Source organism: Nomia melanderi, chromosome 5, assembly GCF_051020985.1.
Source record: "Nomia melanderi isolate GNS246 chromosome 5, iyNomMela1, whole genome shotgun sequence".
Classification (NCBI taxonomy): Eukaryota; Metazoa; Arthropoda; class Insecta; order Hymenoptera; family Halictidae; genus Nomia; species Nomia melanderi.
Genome location: NC_135003.1, coordinates 15,102,885 through 15,120,461, shown reverse-complemented (window position 1 = coordinate 15,120,461; position 17,577 = coordinate 15,102,885). Strand labels below are relative to the sequence as shown.

The following is a 17,577-nucleotide window of genomic DNA, read 5'->3' as shown; positions in this document are numbered from 1 at the left end:
GATTCCGGCCGGACAGTTATTTTAATGCCTCAAGATTATGGGAACATACGGGAACGATCGTTCCCTCCGATTGCTTTATTTGCGAGCGACGGCTAATTAAGCGAGCGAGACCGGGTCGGGCCGAACGGGGCGGGAGGGGTGGGGAAGTCGCATTAACCCGCGCTCGCGCGTCAAAGCAATCCGACGAAGTCGGTCGGGCGTAAAAGCGTATGCGTCCGAACGAGCGAGCGAGCGAGCGAGCGCGATCAACGTTGGCGCGCACGATTACGTTACTTTACGAGGTTTTACCCGGCAGTTAATTATTTATCAGCGCGTACATGTCACCGGCCCGATAAGCTCGTACATTATCGCGCGGAATTCGCAATATCTCGCGTTCTCGCTCATTTTTTCGCCCCGCGCGGCCCCCACCGACACATGCCCGCAGATTAGTAGCCTACGAAGGCGGCCCGTCCGTTTGTGAAACGACCCCGGAGTCACCCGACGACGAAAATAATATTCTCCCCCGCAATTATCGCGGCTCCTCTCCGGCCGACCTCTGAGCTTTTTCGTTTCTTTTCAATCCGTCGGCCGACCGGCCGTAATGAAAGCGGCCCCGGAGTAATCTTTGTTCAACGAGATGGTAATAACACATTCGAACGATGAATGGGAGTATCGAGGACGGCGTTCCCGCGGCCATGCAACTCAATCAGCGGCCGACGGCAGCCATTAGGAGGCGTTTTTGGGCTACACCGAATCGCTGATGAATGCGAATTTCCGTTTTGGCATTCGATCGTGGTCGTCGGTACGGTTCGCGGCGAGTTTCGTTAGAAATACGAGCGATCGAGGATCGCGTTGCGCGATGAAGATGTGGTTTTTAAACATGGCGGCGCACGAACGGTTTCGGTAATGAATAATTCGAGCCGGGAAGCCGATTGACCAATTAAAGGAACGTCGTCGTAAAATTTGCGGTACATTTAGCGAGACCGTCCATGAACGCCGGGCAATTATCTTGATAAATATTGCAGCGGCCCGAATCTTTGCGCCCGATGTGCTCCGCGGGTTATTTAAAAAAAGAGAAGGAAAAGAAAAGGGCCGCAGCGTGGCAGCCTTGGATATGAAATGTTGAAATTACTCCGGCCGAAAGGCGCGTTTCGTAACGCGCGATTATCCAATACAGGCTTGCTTAATGGGGGCCGGCGAATTATGCGAGAGCCCCGGCGAAAATGTCATCGGCGAATAATGCGAACGGACAAACGGTTCGATTATGATTAGCTTTTTTGCCTTAAGTGCATCGTTCCGAGTCACGCGAGTCCGTCTAATGATTACGGCCGCACAGTCGGCCGGGGCAGGGAAGAAGGGAGAGGAGCGATAGTCGGAACCTCAATCGGAGCAACACCGGTTTCCGCCGGAGATAATTTATCGCGAGGCCATTTTTCGAGAGATTCCTTGGTCACGATCATTAACCGTAGTGTCGCAATTATCGTTCGCGTTCGCCTTTAACGGCGAAAACCAGATCGAATCGGCGCGCGCATTTTAATTTGTCCACGGTGAATTTTAATGAGAAACTTGCGGATATGGCGCGGCAACGACGCGATGCTTCAATCGGGTAATTGGAGGAATTGATGAGGAATTCTTACGGCCGTCGATGTTTGACGCGCGACCGATATATCCGCGTGAAATCTGAACGAGCACGATGGGGCAATTAAGTCTCGCGGGCACTCGGGAAGCGCGACGAGCATGTAATTTAAATAATAATTTGCGGAAACAAGTCGTACCGAGGATTCATGGTACGGGGCCGTAATAGCGGTTGCTACGTGAAGTGCCGCGATACGGGAGGGATGAAATATACGGCGACGGAAGAGTGCTTCGCGTTTTGTAAACTGATACCCGAAGTATCGTTCGCGGTCAAACGGGAGAATTACGGGTTGCCTCCGCTAATGAACACAGGAAACGTAAGCTGAAGTGTCACGGTCAAGTAATTTCTGACAACGAGATGCACGTGCGCGGGCTGGGTGTGCTCAACTGGTTGGTCAAAACTGTATTGGTGAACTGAACGCGTTAATAGTGGAAATGAGCTACGGGATGCGTATGCTCCAGTTGTGAATCGTGGAAGGGACATATTAAACTCGAATTCCACTCAATTCTGCATTTCCTTATACGTTACTATACGATTTCGAAAGGTATTCAACTTTTAAATACTTTGTTGAATTGTGTCGCGTGTTACCGATACGATTAAGAAAGTAGCTTAAGGACAGATGCTTCGTTGCATCTTTAGAATATAGTGTTTTCCGGTATAGTTACAAATAGTGGCGTAACAGGAATTTCTAAGGCATCAGAGTATGTTCTCCGGTATGATAGTGGCGAAATACTTAAAAGCATTTCATGGTATCTTCGAATATGGACCCGCAGTCTCCATTTTTAATTGAGAGACTTCCAAGTGCTCCTGGAGTCTCTTAAACCCATAAAAGCAAATCGATTGCTACTCAATCTAAGTTCCACAGCACATTTTAATCTTAACACAGCACATCCAAACAGTAGCCAAACACTGCGGCAGTCAACTCACACGTCCCAACTACAAGATCATTCAGCAGTACCGCTAAAACATTCGCAGGAACTCAATAAACGAAATCAATCCTCGAATCCAATCAACCCTTACGCAACGATACCCTAAAACAACGAATCCTCATCTCGTCATGCGCATGAATTCCAAGCCGAACGTAAACAGAGTCACGACGGCAACAGCTAGCCAGCTCTCTCTCTCTCTGTCTCTCTCTCGCCCGACTCTATCCTCGAAAAACTCACTTGAACCCATAGGAGATTCGTTGGAAAAGCAACGGAATACCGAAAAAGTTTCGAGCGACCGTTCAGAAACACCCTATATAATGTATACATGTATATACAAGCGTGACACGAGCACACACGTGTGCCGAGCAGTCCTAAGATGGCTCCGTGCAGGGAGATGCAGCTTCGGTCTGGTACGCACGGGGAAAAGAGGACACGGTTGTTCGCCGGCTTGGTTTACGTACCGGTGTCGGCGTCCAATCCACGGCGTCATCGCGTTGGCGCCGTGCGACGACACGACAGATCGTTCAAACGGCACCCGGGGCGGAAAAAAAACGCGACGTCGAAACCGACGGACACCGAAATCCGCGTTGTAGAAAAGCGAACCGCGGCGGCACGACGGCCATGTTGATCTCTCGCCCCAGCCGATTGGTCGCAGCGGTCACGGGAGCGCGCACGACCGTCGCGCCACGCCGCGACGCGCTCGCTCGTTCTACCATCGACCGGTTTTTCCCGCTGGCATCGCGCGTCTCTCGCGCGACCACGGGGACTCCCATGTTTCTCCGAACCGCTGTCGTCCTCTCTCTCTCGCCCGTACGATTCCGCCGGATCCTCGGCCCAGGCGGCGCCATATTGGTCGGACGAACCGAGTTCGGGCTATGCTCTGCGCAGGTCGGACGCCGTCGGGGCGATCGCCTCGGATACACACCCACGGTCGCGTATTTAGACTATTTACATTTTTCCTGCTCGTTATCTGGATCTCATGATCGATCTCGACGACGGACAGGGCTCAAAGTGCGCGTATACTAACGTCGAGTGTTACACGGACTGGGAATGAAAATTCCTGGCGGGCAGAAGGCCACGTGGACGCGAAAGCCCTAGCTTTCCTCTACTGTACACGTATAGGTACGTCCCGACATGGCAGAGAGAGCGAGAGGCAGCGCGCGCGCGCGCACGCTTGCGTCCGTTCAGTGTGTGCATGTGTATCCTGCGATGTGACCGGGAGCCAGACCTGGATTTAATACGGCCGACCCTGTATTTATTGTAGTAATAATTAGTATACGACGGTGAAAGGTCGAAGGACATTATGCCGGGTCGGATAGTGTACCCAGGATTTTCGAAGGGCTCCACCGGGATCCGAGAGGTTTCTTAATTTGTATGGATGCTCGAATACCTGGTGTCTTGGTAGAATGTGTTGTAGAGTTCGGCTTGATTGTTTCTTTGTATGGAGATTCTGTGGGTCCGTTGGACACCTGCAATTACTTGTAGGTAGTGGGTTGACTTCGTCTATGTTCCTTTGTTTGTTTTGTCTTTTCGTTACTTGTGGTAGTTAGTTTACAGGAACGAATATTGATGGAATTATAGGCCGTACCTGTTTTCTTAGGAATGAATGCTTGTGGTAGCGAAAGTTGCTAGCGTTGATAAGCTTAACACTGATCATTCTTTGAGTACTTTGATCCTATTATATGTACCATGCGTACACCTTTTAAGAATTCCTAGTTTCTCGGTGATAATTGAAATGCATTGATAGTATTACCGATCTAGCGGTTTTGACAAAATTATAGCGCACTTTTGGTACTTGTCAAGCTAGCCAAATAATTCTATAGATTGCGAGAAAGTGAAAATTCCTAATCTTAAGTTAGTCCTAGAGGGACGAACGTTATTAACATATAAGTCACTTATTACTCAATCAAGTTCGCGGTGCATTCTATCGACGATTCGAAAGAATGACGAAAGCTATCGACTGTGTCGGCGGCCATAATGGCATCGACAGGACACGACCGCAACTACTGGGCTCTCGATGCTGCCCGTCAGAAGCGTGTCGGCGGGCGTCTCGGACCGCTTCGGAATTATGCGGTTTTTCGTGGTCAACGGATTCGTCGTTTCGAAGACGGTTCACCGCGATCCGACGCGTACGGGCACGGACACGCGCGCGCGGCTGCGCGGTAAACCGTGAACGTTTATGAAGTGTTTATAAAAAGCTTGATAAACGCGGCGTTCGTCGGTTCGGGAAAAAGCGCAGCAACGAAAACGTGGTAACGGCGCATGAAACGCGAACGATCAGCGATAAATGTTGCGCGCGCTGCACACAATCGCTCGCGAATAATACCGCGGACGTTTCTATCGTCTGCGGAAATTTCGATGATTAAAACGCAACTTAGCGTAAAATACGAGCACTCCGGGAATGAGTCTGCCCTCGCTCAAAATGGCGCGCGTGCGTTTCGATCCAGTATTAATATCCGTGTACTCTTTTCGTAAGTTTCGTGAATCCGCGTTAAAAACAACACGGTGGCAAGCAGACGTGCCTGGAATCATAAATAAATCCCGCGGAAACGATACCGAGCAACAGACGTACTCTCGCCCCGAGAGGAAGAGGCGAGTGGGTCCCAAGTAGCGCCACATGTTGAAAATAAGTCATCATCTAGAAACAACGTTTTTTTTTCTCTCTCTCTCTCCTCTTGACTCGGAGAACCCGAAAATAATATAACGCTCGCCTTTATATAGCCATGACTCGAAACTACAAAAACAAAAAGAGGAGAGAAAAAAAAAGGAATAACGAGAGAAACACAAGGGAAAAAAAGCTACGAGCGTATAAATCGTTCGAAGTTGCTTAATAACTCGTATCAGAAGTTCGCGAAACGAAACTTTCGCAATTACCCTCGCGCTTTTACGAAAACGGGCAAAAATTACTTGCTAGCCGAGCCGGTATAACTCTCAATGAGTTCCACGGTGGCCGAAATAAGGATCGCGCGTATTTCCTCGCCGCCGATTCGTCTCGCTTTCTCTCCCCGACAGCCGGGCGTAACTCGCCAACCCCTCCGAAGATATTCCCGAGGCAAGGCACCGAGTTTCCCTCCGACCGAGTCTCCTCTGCTCCCTTCTTTCTTCTTCGAGGACCGTTCTTCGGTGGACCTCGTCGCTCATGACTACTTTATACCTCAATCTTCGCGGGCTCCGGGAAATAATTCCGGCCGCCGGATTCCGCGAAGCCGCGTTCCGAGGCGCTAATCGGGGGACGTCAGGACTTTTTCGCTCGGCGGGACCCGGAGACTCACCGCATCAAACCGATCCTCCCATCGGCGGGGAGATTCCGAGAAGCTGGCGTCCGCGGCAGCAAATCACCGAGTCGCCATCAAGATCCTGTTTTTTCCCGATCCGCGGCGCGACCGCGAGGTGCGCGGATAAGAGAGCCTCCTCCTCCTTTTCTTCGACGCGTCCGCGACACACTCGGAATCCCAAGAAGCTGTCTGCTCCTCGTCTCCGGTCGGCGAAACGAAACACCGCCGGATGGTTTTCCGCGGCGGCACGGAGGGGAGAGGCTAATTTACGCGAAGTCGGCCAATAAACATCGCGTCTCTCGCTAGAGAATACCGGCGCGGCGCGGCTCCGCTCGGCTCGGCGAGCGAGCGAGCGAACGAACGAAAGCGAGAGACGGCCGGGGGGGTGGTGGCGTACGCGCGCGAGAGGGAAAAGCGACAAAGTGCGTTCGTGTGTACGAACGAGAAGCATACGCACGTAGGGCGCAACAGTAGCCGTAGCGCCGGTTAATTAGGGTTTAAGTTTATGAGGTGCAGGCGCGCACGCCCCACCCCCCGCTCCGTCCCGCGGCCACCAACCCTTCTACTCTCTAGCCCGGTCTTCGTCGCTCTTTGCACCGGTATATCGAGGATCCTCTCGCTTCCTCTCCCTCTCCATCCTCCTCTTTTGCTCTCCGTTCTCTTTCGCTCCTCGCGCACCCCCAACACAGAGACCCATCCCCCGGCGCGCGCGATCCACCAAACCACCACCCAGCGCCGGCAACATCGTCCTTTGCATTCTACGCGCATACATATGCTTACACGGGAGGGATTAATATGTGCGTGTGCACACGAGGATATCAAACTTCACACGCGAGAGCAATAACAAATGTTGGACGTTCACAGCTTCACAGGTTTATCGCCGTTACCGCCGATTTACGCGCGGCCGTTATAAAAAAAAAAGCGAGAGGGAGACGGCGGGGGAAGAGGATCGGAATAACGGCTCGGCTACCGAAAGGACGGTGATTACCGTCGCCTAAATGAAAAACCCGATACATTATGGGATTTTCGGTGGGAACCGCTGAGGACCTATTTCATGTTTGATACCGTTGTTGCGATTCGTCAGGGATTTTTCAAGACCGCCGTTGATCGACGTGCAGCGAGATTTACGGGATAATCGGGGCTTCGTTTGATTTGTGACAGGTGACGCTGTTGATCTTCTGGTTTCGTTATTTGTTGACGAATATGTAGTCCAATTTTCTTGCGATGAACTCTAATTTCCATAATATTAGTCGGATACTGTCAAATCACTAGTTTGAGAAGTAGAGAAAGATTCACTATGAAATGCTGCCATCAAACCCGATTATCATAACCTGATAACTTAAAGAGCGCTATAAGGAAGTATCAGACGAAAGTAACATCGAAATGTAACTCGGAGAAACAAGGAAGCCAAGACAACAATGTACCGTTGAGCACTGTCAGAGCAAAGTAGCAATATATTTCGACTACCAAGCCAGTGACCCTTTCACCGACACCCCAGACTCCTCTTGATTCGTTTTACTAGGCTTCTCTCGGTCTCATCGCTCCCTCTTCGCGGCTCCATTCATCGTCTAGCGACAGATCCATTAGAGGTCGTTGATAACTAGCAACGTCTACCGGCGTTTAGATAACAGTATTTCAAGGGAGTTGATGCGAAATCCACGGGCATCTTCAACTTTGTCGCTCGCCCCTCGCGTTTTCCTATTATTTCAACGCGCTCGCATTCAAAGGAGAGACCCCCGCCCACCCCGTCGCGTAGCCGCGTAACTCAAGCCGTCCGTTTGTTACCCCATTGTTCAACCGCTGATGATAATTCTCCGGTGTTATTTTACGGCGTGTTTTGCCAGGCTGCGGAGCACGTTGTTACGGTCGCGCCGCGAGTCCGGGAATGATGTGCAAAAGCGTCCGCGCGCAAGAACCGTGCCGCGCTATCGGGCCGAGTTATGCGCGCGGAGCTGATGATTACGCAATCTAATCTGCGCCCGGAATTCTGAATCGGCGCCGACCGCGGCCGCGACGGATCCCGAACGATCGATCATTCCGCGATTAATTCGCGTATAAACTCACGGCGACGCGGCGCGAGGTTGCTCGGGATACTTCTCGGCCATTACGGACACCTTCGTCCTCCTCGTTTTTTAGGGGTAGGCGATATTTATACCATATTCAGCGCTCGTTAATTTTTACGCGGGCTCCTTCCGAGGCCGGCTTATAATAATAAAATTACCATAAATACATATCCAGGGTATTTAAGCATCAGATGGGACATATATCGCGTAACTCTGCCGATGGTATCGTTTCACGCCGGCTCGATCCGGGAGGACGGCACAATGGCCGCCGCAGCGCGACGTTAAGTGTTTTTTCAATATTTCACCGGGCGCCGCGCGATACAATCTACCCGCGCGTCACTGACTTGCTTGAGATATCAGAAACCATGACGTCCAGTAAGCGTTGCCCGAAGTTAATTACGTTTTCTTGTTGCTGTAATCCGGACGGATCTCGGCTCCGCCTGGAATTGAACAACTCGGCCAAGTGTCGGGAATACGCGAGATAGTCTTCCGTTGATTAAAGCGAAAAAAAGGTAACACATTTGGGTTACTTCGTTGCAATTAATAACCGTGTTAATCTTCGAAACGGTCTCGCCGCTGGAAGTTTCTGCAGGTGTTAGGAGGCGAAGCGTGTTGTGAGAAATTGGTTCATACCCCTCATTATCATCAACACAGCGATAATAAGATCTCCGGTAGGATTCAAAGCCTGCCCAAGTGAAATACAATATAAGCATACGCAATTAAACGTCTTCCTTATCTTTCAACACTGTTCTAAAACCTTCGAAGCGGACGGGATTCCGGGAACCGACACCAAATCGAAAACCGTTCACCTCGATTTCGTCCCCTAATCGACAACTTTCGCGAATATTCTCTCTCTGAAGACTACCATCCTCCCAAACCCGAAACAGGAATACCAGCTGTCCGGACAAAAATGAAGACTTCTGGAAGGATCGCGTGTCGATACAAGACAGCTCGGCCCTATTTAACCGGGCCGTGTCCCCGAGCAGGAGGTGTCGTCAACAGCTCATAAAATCGAATCGGAGGGCCCCGTGTGGATGCGGGCGCCATCAATCTCGGTTCAGGTCTGGAAAAGGGGATTCGGCGTGCTCGCGTGCTACGGGCTAACGATATCAGCCGGAAATCTCCTGTCGCAGGTTGGTCTCGCGCGAAACGTTGCATCGCGTGTTGCCATGCTACTGCAGTCGGACAAAAACCAACCAGAGATAAGGCCGCCTCTTGGAAGAAGGGTTGAAACGGGTCGGCCTGCCCGGCAATGGGGAGCAGAGAGAGGGGCCGGGCAGAAAGGGGAAGGAGCGCGGCGCGGCCGCGTGATACGGCCGGGTTTCGAATGCACCGGTGCAAACGAGCCCACCACTCGACGAAACTCCGGGCGTTCCCTCTTTCGTGATCTCCCGCGATATTCTTCGGGGCCGAGCGCTTCCACGTTGCACACGTTTATGCAGATCCGGGCGCGCACGGCCGTGGCCGGGCCGGAGGTGCGCGCAAAAACCCGCGTGGGAATGCAAAAATGCAGTTCCTCCTTCCTCGCGGACGTTTCTCCACCTTCCTCCGCAACCCCTTGTTACATCAGATAATCCAGCCCGCGCCGAAAAACGCGGAATCGTTAACGAGTTCAAGTGCGCGTGCTCGGCTGCGGAATTAATTGCCTCGGGTGTACACTTCGCATCCACCGATATCGAAGTTTCTCGCGCGGCATGGACGCTCGGTTCCTTCATCCCTCGTATACGACGAGCTGCCCATGGGGTTGGATGATTGTTTAATTTCCGCGGTATTATTCGTGATCGTGGAACAGGGGGAAAGTTTCAATGAAATCGGAAGATATCGACGATGTTCGGCTAGTAAAGATATCGGCGAGCTTCTTCTAGAAGCTATCGAAAGATGTAAATTCGAGTTCGAGTCGTGTAGACGATGACAGTATGCGGCTTCCGCGTGTTTAGCTATTCAAGAGAGTTCTTCCCGCGTCCGCGACACGAAAGTCTCCAGAATCGCGCGGCAAAAAATTCTACAGCATTTCCGAAAGAAAATCTACAAAGTCTACGAAGTTCCGGAGCACCAAATTCACCGCCCGCTTCCGCCGAAAGTTGAACAACAGGTCGAGGATAGCTTACACGAAGTTTCGAGTAAACGACTTTTCGAAAAGAACAGCGGTAACTCAGCCATCGCCCCGCCACGTGCGCGGAGGGGGGTAATAAAAGTTCGCCGGGATAAATCATCCTCAAGCGCGCAGTGAATATTTCACGTTTCGATCCCGGTGTTCGTAAAATATGTAAACGTCATTCGCGGGGGGATGATGCATTCGCTCGATTCGCCGGTAAACGATTAATAAAAAAAAAAAAAACACACGCGCGCGTGAACCCTTTTGGGAGAGAACGAAACAAAACAAAAAAAAAAACGTGGAAACAGCGGCGTTCGATTCTCGTGGTCGCCGTGATCTTCACTCGATACTCGAACGAATATACGGCCGCGCGCGCCGCGTGACTTCACTTATTATTACGTATCTGCCGGGGTTGGGAGGGACGCGGGGGGGTGTGTACGCGGCAGTGGAGGGGCGGTACATAATATATATCTAACTGCGCGGCGCCGCGTAATTAAATCATGCCGACGGTTTTGCAATTAAACTCGATTATTTGCTCGTCGCCAGCCGCCCCCGCGCCGGCCTCGATTTAACTCTTTCCGAGCCCCACGCGGCCACCCTTCGACACCCTTCGCGCGAGCACTCGTCCGGCGCAATATCCTTCTACTTGATTCCGCGGGGATGGCCTCCGCGTTCATTTCGAACCGCATTCCACCAGGCGCGTTTAATTGGTGACGAAATTCAATTAGGAGACGGCCGAGAAATACCAAGACAACGATCCGTTCTCATTGTTTACCCCGCCGGTGTAAACCTCTTTTGTCTCGCGGCACAATAGAGTCGCGGGGAAGAATAAACAACGATTTCTTTATTTAATAGGCGCGTTCATGGTTCGAACGGTTGATGAGAAGCACTTTGCTCGTGTATTTTAGATGCGTTGATCCGAGAGGTGACTCTTTGATACAGGAAAATTATCAAGATTTGTGTAGGTGTAATATTAGGCTTTGTAACGCGTCGATATGTGAAATATTGAAATAAAATAGGTTTGTTGTTTATGTAGGTTGTCTCATTAGTTAATTTCAAAGGATGTCGTCTACATCTCATTAGAGATTAATGTGCTATAAGGATTTTTAAATTTGTAATCTCTTTTCGTGAATAATGCAGTTCAGCGAGAATTCAGGAAATAATGTTAAGGAACAGTGATATTTCATCCCTTGCGTTGCATGAATTTTCCTAGAGTCCGGAGCGTTCTAAAGAAACATCCCAAAAAATTCCGCAAGCCGGCAAGGGACACTCGTCGGCCAAGCATGTCGTCCCGTAGAAAAAAGTCTCGAAAATTAAGTCGACGGCCGGCTGCGAATTTGCATTGTATAGGAAGTTTAAGGTGCAGCAGGTAGTTCCGGTCCTTTTCCCTGGTTTATACGATGTGGTTGTTACGGGTAATAAAACGGCATTACCGTGACCATGCTTAAATATCTGTGTACACGAAAGAAATTTAATAGTCCGTTTTCATACTTTTCCGCGTGTACGCGGCGGGACGGCCGCGATCCGCGAAGGCGGGAATAATCATAGACAACGGTACGTACCTAGGCACACGCGATGAACGTATCCGTGCGATGCATTAACGCAAACGAAACACGTCGGGTACAACCGTAAAAAGCGTCGTCGAACAGGCAGAAATAAAGGAACGAGAAAAGAAAGAAAAAAAGAAGAAAGCAGAACAGTTGATTCACGATGGGAACGGTTGATCGCCAAAGCGAATGGAAGGTGTTTTTCAAATTGAGGCGATAAATATTCGGATTTTATCTGGACACGAAATGAGGTTTTTATCTCGGCCGGCGTGCTCCTGACCGTACGAGCGTTCGAAATTTAGAAAGCGGCCGGTTTTCGACCAGTAAAAAAGATCCTATCCGGAATAGTAGAAAAACGTGTGCGGACCACCGTGGGCAGCGTCCCAAAAACTTTCACCGGACGAAAACCGTCACCCGGTTCTCCTTTTTTTTCGCTCCCCTAAAAATAACAAAGTACCCTCCTAGGCGAGGGGGTTCTATCAGGGGAGGGGGGTAAGAGGCGCAGCAACTTTCACCGAGTCTCTCGACTTTTTACAATTCTCCGAGAGAACCCACCCCTACGTCGTCTGGCAAAGGTGCGCGGCCCGAGGCGCAATTTCGGGGCAATAAAAAAGTAAAAGTTTCGAGCTTTTGTAGGCGACATAAAACATCCTTCGACGGGCCGGGGGAGAAAAAAACGGGAATTACCGTTAAGGTGAAATCGGTGTCACTGTTGGCGGAAAATTTGTCGAAAGTACCGTTCGGTCGGCACGCGGAACGTCTCCGGTGTTTTCATCGATGCATCTGGCGAATAGGAGAGTCCATTGAAAGCTGAGCGCACCGGCCGTCTACCGATTATCCCGTAGAAAAATGGCCGCTATTAGGGGGCTATTACATCGTGAAGAGTAAAAGCAATTTCCGACGGAAAATCAATGAGATTACACTTGTTTAAGTACACACCGGCGCACGGGAGATTATAATAAATCTATAAACCTAATCGTTATATTTCAGGCTTCGGATTCGACGAGGGTGGAAGATAATCGGTGACGTCGGTACCACGTGGATCATAGGTTGCTCGGGGATCAATTATTGGCACGGTGAAAAAATAACAAATTACATTCCGTCCATTTTTCCCGCGGCACCGATAATAATCTCGGATCATTAAGGATCTCGTTTCATTCCAGTTTGCAACCCCCGTACGGTTTTCCCGTGTTTTGTTCGGGACGCGCGTTTGTGTCTCGCTCCGCGGCGTGTAATAGGGAGAGGCAAAACGGAGGATGCGACAATATCCGGCGCGCCGGCGTCCGACAACTGATAACGCCAAGGGATGTTTATGTATGTGTTCATAATATGTTTCGAGTTATGCTCAACCCTTCCGAAGCGTCGGAGCGAGCCCGCGATCCGCTTCGAATTAGCGTCACGCGATAGCTGCCGAGGATGTTCGACTCGCGTTCATGCAGGTTGTTAAATAAGAAATTTTTATGTAATCCGTTTGCATGAAATTAACGAATCGTCGAAGTAATTGAAACGAACGGCCTGTGCAGCTACCGAGAATGTTTATCTTTACAAATGAACGCTTGCAGGTGTTCCGTGTTAACATAAACGAGTCGGAGATTGTTTTGAAGTGTAAAAGGGGGAGATTATCTTGTAACAGTTGAGAGAACCATTTATAAATGAAATTTCTCTGATTCGATGAATGCGTGATTACAAGGGAAAACTAAAAGTGGACGATCGGAGACAGAATTCCTCTAAATATTTATAAGTGTATTGCAAAATCCAAGAGTACAAGCATTTTCAGAGAGATAAGAATTTATGGCAACAATCGGGGGTAAATGTCGACGCTAAAGATGAGGGATGTATTAAAATTAGCAGATCCCCTCGCGGCGCGATAATTCGCGGCAAATTTCATCGATGCCGAATGAATAAACCCTATAAAAACAGGGGGAAGCGTGCTTTCCCCGGCAGCTGAATGGCTTTCGTATCTATATGTAAATAAAGCAGAGGAGTAGGAAGAGGGAACGAGACGGTCACCGGGACACAGAGAGGAAGAGAAAGGCGCGGCGCGGGGTGCCGGGCGCTGGGGAGAAAAGAAGAGGCGGCCATTTCTCTCCATGGAGCTGGTGTAATTTACGCGAGGACTGAAGATAGCGAAGGGACTTAATTCACGTTCCACCGGCGAAAAAATAGGATGGAACCACTACCACGAGACGGAACCAGCTCATTCGCTGCTCTTAATTCTCGTTACAACGGGAACGCCGCCCTTATCCGTGGCCAATTACCTAAGCTTATTAACTATTCCGGATAAACGGGTCTCTCCTCTCTTCTCGTACGAAATTCCGGTGACGGTAACACGCCCGCTGCGAGCCCGGCCGCGAAATAAAACAGCCGTGACGATATTCGCTTTCGGGGGAAAGAATCCGGCGGGGGTGGGCTCCCCTGGCATTCCGCGCGCAATTATTCCGCGCGAGGAAAAATAATTGCACGGCGCGGCGTCGAAGATAGTTCGAGTTCGGTCGAGCGTCTCGCGGGACCGTAATACACCTCCGTCGGGTAAAATAATAGTTCGGCCTGGATGCCACACCCAGTATTGTGTGTACAACTCGTACTTGGACCTCCCCGCCGTCGCCTTATCCGCTCGCTTTGGCATTTCACGTAGGTATACGTATCGATGATATACAGACACTATCGGGGACACGCGCGACACGCCGGCGATCCCTTGCAAGTGTACGAAATGGCTTGTATCGGGTGGTTCATAATCCGAAATGCATGGAAAACGAATCATTTATGCCGCTATAAAGCTGAAGTCGCAATAAAGTCGCATGTTGAACGACAAAACGTTGGACCTCCATTCGTCCGAGAAATGAAGGATATTCCGGGAAACGAGCAATCTAGCTTCTCTCACTTTTCTCCCGAAATTGTTACGGAAGAGGACAAAAACTACGAAATAACTAGTCGGTACCCATAACACGAATTACTCATCGTCCCGGCAACGACTAGAGAAGTATTCCCACCGCAATTTTCTCATGAACTCGCGACAGCATCCATCCCCGCAGTTATCAACATAAGCACGCCCTCAACGTTCGCTCATACATTATGAAACAACCTGTACAAACGCGCAAAGACAAACACGCAGTCACAAAGGACCCAGGGCTGGGTCTCGAAGATAGCGAGATACGAACGCCGGGAGAGAAAGACGACACCAGTGGACTCGGAGCATGAACAGAGACAGAGGGAGGCTGGGAAAAGGGATCGGGAAAGGTGAGAGAAGGACGGCCGAAAGGGCCGACGGGGGTTGGTTTGGAAGAAAGGTGGGGTCGTGGAAGAACGTAAGGGGGCTGGCGTGGGATGATGGCGGTGGTTCTTCGTTCACGTTCGCTTCCACGTCCCTGCAGACGTCCCGACCGCTGATCTACGATTCCCTCGCGCATAGCGGCTCGCATAACTCCCGTCTTATACCTCTCGGTGAGATCTGGACGATGATATTGCTTATCCGCGTGTTCGGAACGCCCGAAAATCCTCGTTCCCCCGCTCCCCGAAAAACAAAGAAGGGGCGGCGAACGAGAGGGGGTTAGGAAAGATTGCCGGGCGCCTTCAGGGGTGGCGAATCCGTCCGTTCGTTCCGGCCGGGTGAAATACTCCCGAGGAATTTCAAATAGGATAACACTCCGGTCAATTTATAGTTAATAAATTTGTGGGGTGGGCGGTCGGGCGGATTTTCCTCGTTGGGGTGCATAAAGTCCGCGCGGCGCGTTTATCCCGCGGACACGCCTTCGCGGCGCGCGATCGTGGAAAAGAGTCAATAACGGGGTAATATAATGTACGGCGGTGGGGCGATAAACCGTGTTTCGAGGAGCGTTGTTTTTTGGCGCGCGCCGATGGAAGGAACAGGAAGAGAAAGAGAGATTCTTTCGGTGTCCATTGTTATTCAGCGTGTCATAAAGGGGAGAAGGGATTCCGAGTTCGCCCCGTCGCGCGAGGACGTTGTAAATAACGTTGTTCCGCGGCGAAGAGACCGGCAACGATAACATTCTCCGCGGAAAAGAGAAAGAGAGAGAGAGAGAGGGAGGGAGGGAGGTTAATATAAATGTAAAAAGAGCGACCGATACGATCGCGGCTCTGATTAACAGAAGCATCATGGCGGAGTGGCCGTAAAGAATAACGGAAAAGCCCGAAACGCATAAATTCCATTACCACCCTCCGGTGCAGTCTGAGGCATAGTATTACTAAACAACGTTGTCTCTGGCCGGATGCCTCGAAAAGAATAGCATAAGAGAGGAGAGAGAGCGAGAGAGAGAGAGAGAGAGAGAGAGAGAGAGAAGCTTCTCGTAGAATCCGCCCCTTTCCTTGCGCGGGAGTTTCAGCTCGTGCAAGCGGTTAACGCAGCCATTTCACGCCTCGGGAAGCATCCAGTTTCCTCATCCAAATTCTAACCGAATTCACGGAAACCTCTCCACGGACAAGGTACGAGGATTTCTATTTAGCGGAGACCGGAAGATGGCGTAGACAATTGGGAGAGGGATCGGGGAGAAATTTCTCTCGCTGTTGCGAATTAATCCCGCCCCGTTCCTGCTGCGCCCTTGAGGACGCTTCAAATCTTGTTAGCCCAAGAAGACTACTGCTTTCTTGAGTTTCCAGCGTTCTCCTTGTATCATCGGAATGATTTCAACGAACGTAACAATTTATCTGTAATTCTGTGCATCGCAATTTATTAGCTATGCAGATGCAGATTTGTTAGGTAAGCAGAGCCGGGAAGTACCTAACCCGACATTGAAATAATGAATTCCAACGAACGCAGTTTCATTCCACAGCAATTCCATTCTGCGATACTCAACAACCCCCCAATACGATACGTACTCTATCTAGCGTAAAGCATCTGGCGAGAAAGACTCGAAACGAGCCGCGAACGGATAAGCCAAGACACCTCGAGAGTCACTCCCATCATGCAGCCCATCGGCTCGAACGACCCTCCAGCCCGCGATCATCCCCTCCGAGCCATTTAATCCTTCGACGTCCCGTAACGAACGACCGAAACGATCCGTCCTTAAAACCGGAATTTCGGATACCGAATTAACCCGGCAATTAACGCGCGAACGAATCCGTTTCCCTCGAATCATTTCGTCCAGCGGCGTACAAGGGAAACAAGCGGAACGAAATCCCGCGCCGGGGGACAGGGCAATCGGGGGAGTACAACACAGGGCTCGCCGGATCGAGCCCCGGTACACGTTTCGCCCCCGATATCGCCGGCACATCTATTCCACGGAGAATTTCCATATAGGATTCGACTTATGGCGGATGGTGGATGCGCGAAACTGTCGCGGCACTATCGAATTTTTATCAAGCGCCGACCTGGGTGGGCGGCGGCGGCGGCAGTGGTGGCAGTTTCGCCGGTTTCCCTCGTAAATCCGCGGTAGGCGCACTCGCGCTACCCTTTCCGCGTTTTTCGTAGCCCCGGAATGGCCTAAAGTGAGTATCGATCAGAAAGTCTGAGGGAATTACGGTCCATGAGCGATTCTCCATTGCCTATACCAAGTGGTTATATCTGCCATACGTCGTGTGCCATAGGAAAGGGGGCGGCAACCGCAGCAGCACGACTGTCCTCTTCCTCTCTCTCTCGCCCCACCGTCGCCATACCCGTACTCGGCTACCCCAATTTCACCCCCGAGAGCCAATATTTATTGATCACCCTCGAAGGCATCGTTCTGTATTCTCTCTGTTTCTCCCTCCTCCCCTTTCTCCGACTCGACTGCTCGCTCTGTCCCCGTCCCATGGCTCCTACGCTCTCCTCCCTCTCTCGCTCGCTCTGCCTCGTCCCGGATTCTCTCCCCAACCGAACGGGATCTCGCTACACGTTCTTTCGCGGTGAACCTGCTCCTTCTCCCTTTTTTTCCCCCTTTCTTTTTTCGAGGAAAAGAGAAACACACGGTGTCCTCCCGTCGCGTCGTCAAGAGACGCTCGCAGCTGTTCCTCGCGATCCTCCTTTCCTTCTCTTTCGCCGTGCCTTTGCGGGGGAAAGAGTTCGTCACCGGGGGATGGGGGAGCAGAAAGAGGAACCATCCGAGCAGGAGGCTCCTACG

The 17,577-nt window shown here is 51.0% G+C and overlaps 1 protein-coding gene across 2 annotated transcripts in view; it reads right to left on the bottom strand.

Moving 5' to 3' along the window:
• Positions 1-17,577, bottom strand: part of Ubx (ultrabithorax) — a 157,511-nt gene that overhangs the window by 77,908 nt on the left and 62,026 nt on the right. The window lies entirely within an intron of this gene.